This window comes from Glycine max, chromosome 4, assembly GCF_000004515.6.
Source record: "Glycine max cultivar Williams 82 chromosome 4, Glycine_max_v4.0, whole genome shotgun sequence".
Classification (NCBI taxonomy): Eukaryota; Viridiplantae; Streptophyta; class Magnoliopsida; order Fabales; family Fabaceae; genus Glycine; species Glycine max.
In genome coordinates, this window is record NC_016091.4 from 38,080,080 (window position 1) to 38,085,152 (window position 5,073).

Genomic DNA, 5,073 nt, shown 5'->3' on the forward strand with positions numbered 1-5,073 from the left:
TATTACTAGCTATTTTGAATTCTTTAGTCCTGAATATACAACCTTCAAATTGTTGCTCGTTCCCCTCTTTGAGAATGAGGAGGATCTTCATAGGACTTCATCCAGTGAGTTTGTCGGCAATTTCATCATCCACCACCTTTCTTCTGTGCCTTCTCACGTTCATTGTTGTTAAAATCCATATTTATGCCCTGTCTGTCCCTTCATGTTCTTGTTTGAATTCACCAACCTTTAAAACTGAAATTCTCCGCAATTCTTCAAGCAATAAGTTGAATCTCCTGTCTTAATTGTCCAATGCCACATTTTGATGGCCTGTATCTCTTTTGTTCGTATGTTCTACTGCTTCAGCTTCACAATGCATAGGAGCAAATCAGAATTTTCGAGTCATCACCAAAGGCTTACTGCATCAGCGTTGACACTCTCCACCCTCTTTGGTTTATGCTTCTGTGTTTTCTTCCATGCTTCCTCCTTATAATTCTCAGATTTATTGGAGGTCCCACTAGAAGGATCAGCACCAATCCGTGCCTGTTCCTCCTCTACCAGCTCAATATCTTTCATTTCACCTTTGCTTTTGAAAACTACACTGTAATTTACAAAACAAAAGTTGAAAGGAAAGATATTGACCTGATAGACGAGGAAGAAGCTCAGATTGGTGGTGATCGTTCTAGTGCAACCTCGAATAAAGCTGAGATTTATAACGAGGAGGCACGGAAGAAAACACAGAAGCATAAACCAAAGAGGGTGGAGAGTGTCAATGCTGATGCAGAAGCCTTTGGTGATCACTCGGAAATTCTGATTGCTTTATGCATTCTGAAGCTGAAGCACTAGAACATACGAAGAAAAGAGATACATGCCATCAAAGTGTGGCATTGGACAATGAGACAGGAGTTTCAACTATGCTGAAGATGGGAGATTCAGCTAAAGTTGTGATAAAACAAGACATGAAGGGAAGAGAGCATAAATATGGGTTTAACAACAATGAACGTGAGAAGCCAGAGAAGAAAAGGGTGGTGGATGATGAAACTGGCGACAAACATGAGCTGGATGAAGTCCTAAGGAGGCAAATTGAAACAAAAAACCGATGCCTCAATAAGAGAAAAATGTAGTTGTCACTTACTAGGTTTGGTGACCTCTGTCTCTGCAGAAAATTACATTAGCCGATATTAATCAATTCTCCTTCATCATGATCATTTCGATTTGCATGAACGTCGTCAGCTTCTTCTTCTTCGACAACGTTACCAGTGATTTGAGCGGTCAAAGGACTAACATAGGTGTCCATGTATGAATCATCATCTTCTACATTAACACCAACTGTTTTGCCCTGCAGAACCACACACCACCTTTCATCACAAGGGTCTTGCACGTAAAATACTTGTCTAGCTTGTTCTGCCATGATTAAAGGGTCATTGTGGTAACCAAGTTTCTTTAGATCTACCAGGGTAAATCCTATATCATCGGTGCGCACACCGGTGTTGCTGTCAACCCATTTACATTTGAAATCACATACTGTAAATTTCACATAATTAAGCTCCCAAATTTCATCAATGAACCCAAAGTAAGGGATGGAAGCTACACAGGGATTGGCGTCATTGACACTTGCAAAGTTGAGATTCAGCCCTTAGGGTGACCCCGCTGTTCTGCATTGTACTTTTGTCATCTTGTGCTTTTGTGTAAAATGAATACCTGTTTATGTCGTATCCTTGCCAGGTTATAACATTTCTTTTAGGCCCATCTGCTAGTTTTCTTAATGTTTCTGAAGCATTCTCATCTGCAAAGATTGTATCTTTAAACCAATCACAGAAAGTTTTGTTATGCTTTTTCAATGCCCAATTCTTTGACATTTTCGGATTATTCTGTTTGACTAAAGCTTCGTGCTTAACTATGTATGGCAAAACTTCATTACTGTTGTTCAAGACATACAAGTGAGCTTGTAACAAATCTTCTACACTTGGAGTGATCACCTGCAGTCCTCTTGAACCCTTACCACCCACTCTGTCATCATGCCGACACTCAGGAAGTCCAACAGCTTTAGCCTTCTCTAAGTATTCTGAACAAAATTCAATGGCTTTTTCTGCAATGTACATCTCAACAATAAATGCTTCCGGACGATATAGATTCTTTGTATACCCTTTTAAGATCTTCATATATCGCTCAACCGGGTACATCCACTGTAGATAAACAGGACCACAACATTTGATTTCTCTGACCAGATGCACAATCAAGTGAATCATGATGTCAAAGAAAGCAGGGGAAAATACATCTCCAACTGGTAGAGTATAATTGCGGCCTCATTTTCCAACTCATCAAACATTACTGGATCAATCACTTTGCTACATATAGCATGGAAGAAAAAGCACAGGCGAGTTATCGTGAACCTGACTTTGTTTGACAAGATGTCTCGTATAGCCACGGCTAACAATTGTTGCATGAACACGTGAATATCGTGAGACTTTAACCCTACAAGCTTAAGCTCCTTCAACTGCACAAGACTCTTAATATTTGAAGAGTATCCTTGTGGAACCTTCACCCGACGAAGACACTGACAAAAACTTATCTTCTCCTTCTTGGACAAAGTATGGCAGGCTGGGGGCAAGTAAATTTTCTTCCCATCAGACCTTGGATGCAACTGTGCTCTTATACCCATATCAGCTAGATCTTGACGGGTATTCAAGCCATCCTTCGTCTTGCCTTGAATTTTAAGGAGCGTCCCAATCACATTGTCACAAACATTTTTCTCCACATGCATAACATCAATACAATGTCTAACGTCAAGATCACACCAATACGGAAGATCAAAGAAAATGGACCTCTTCTTCCATATGCAACTCTGACTTTTATCCTTCTTTTAGGTCTTCCCAAATACAATGTTCAGGTGTTGAACCCGCTGATATACCTGCTCACCAGTGAACGGTATCGGCGCAATATCATGCTCTTGACTTCCATTAAAAGCTTTTCTCAGACGTCTATAAGGATGATTGGGTGTTAGAAAGCGGCAATGCCTACTGTAGACTGTTTTTCTCCCATGTTTCAGTTGTGTGTAACTTGTATTTTCTTCACAGATGGGGCATGCATGATGACCCTTAACACTGTAACCGCTGAGATTCCCATATGCTGGGAAGTCATTAATCGTACAAAAAAGCATTGCACGCATTTCAAACGTCTCCTTGCGAAACGCATCAAACACTACAACCCCCTCGTCCCATAACTTTCTCAGATCTTCAACCAACGGACTTAGATAAACATCAATGTCATTTCCTGGCTGTCTTGGGCCCGATATCATCATAGACAACATCATGTATTTTCGCTTCATGCACAACCAAGGAGGCAAATTGTAAATTACTAGCAGAACTGGCCATGAACTGTGTTGAGTGCTTAAGGTGCCATATGGATTCCTTCCATCACTGGCTAGTCCAAGTCTAAGATTTCTTGGCTCATTCCCAAAATCCGGATACAAACCATCAATCTTCTTCCATTGGGAGCAATCAGCCGGATGACGGACCATTCCATCAGAAATCCTTCCATTTGCATGCCATGTAAGGTCTTTTGCATCGTCCTCGTTAGCAAACAAACGCTTAAACCTTGGAATGATTGGAAGATACCACAAAACCTTCGCTGGGGGGCCCTTGTTGGAGTTTTCATCAGAATTGCTTTCCTCTTCATCCTTCACTTTGTACCGTGAAGTCCCACAGACAGGGCATTTGGACATTTCTTGGAATTCATGCCTGTAGAGTATGCAATCATTGGGGCAAGCATGAATCTTCTGATACTCCATACCCATGGGACACAATATCTTCTTCGCCTTATAGTAACTTTTAGGCAGCGTGTTGTCCTCTGGAAGCAGATTGTGCACTACCTCAAGCAGTGAGGTGAAACTTTTGTCACTCCACCCATACCTGGCCTTCACATTAACCAGACTTAACACCGCAGACAACAGGGTTAAGGAATTCTTGCACCCTGTATACAAAGGCTTCTTTGAATCACTCTGCAATCCTTCATACACAGGGGCATGTGCTTGTTGAAAACACTCTTGTCCAAGGTCACGAATCATGTCTTCCAAGCGATCTCCCATTTCTACATCAAACGGTTCAGATTGGGACCCAGTATGCATGTCAGTCACTTCACCATGCCATATCCACGTCGTGTAATTCTTCTTCATCCCATCACACAATAGATGGTCCCGTATGTCGTCAAGTAGTTGTCGTCCTCCATTCAAACAGTTGATGCAAGGACAATAATATTTTCCTTCTTCATTCGATCGACCTCTTTCTAAAGCAAATTGCAAAAACTTCTCGACGCCATCCTCATATTCTGGGCTCATGCGACTTTGATTGATCCAACTTCGATCCATCTAAGCAAATCCATGCATGCAAATCTCACTTTTTTATTTATAGGTGTGGCCCTATCCCATTTAGGAAGACTGTCTTTTATGTTAGCCTCAAACGTCATGGTTAGCATTATTTTGAACAATTTGAGTAAATTTCGGCAGCATTTCGCATTGGTCTCTAAGTACACGACATGACATCGGTGAAACGAATTTCACGATAATCAAGTATGCACTCAGAGAACAACTTGAAATGCATTCAACCGAAATTTCATCAAATTAATCAAAATAATAATAACCTGACCGAATGAGTCTAACATAAAAATACAAGTCTCCCCAAACTGTCCAAGCGGACAATTCAAGACTAAATACAACGACTAATGCAAACTATCCGCAAGAATCATTGCATTCAGTCTCAAACGGGAATCTACGGTTCACTCAGCATGAACAACAATTATTTATATAGCAAATTACATTCAGCACGTATAACAACATTCATGACATACAAGAACATTCATGATGTACAAGAACATACAAGGACATCAACAGTTGTGTGTGTGTGTGTGTGTTTTGTGTTTGTCTCTTTGTGTGTGTGTGTGTGTGTCTGTCTGTCTATGTGTGTGAGTGTGTTTGTGTATGTGTGTGTCTGTGACTCAGTGTGTGTGTGTCTTTGTGTGTGTGTTTGTGGCTTAGTGTGTTTGTGTGTTTGTCTGTCTCTTTATGGGTGTGTGACTGTGTGTGTGTGTGTTGTCTCT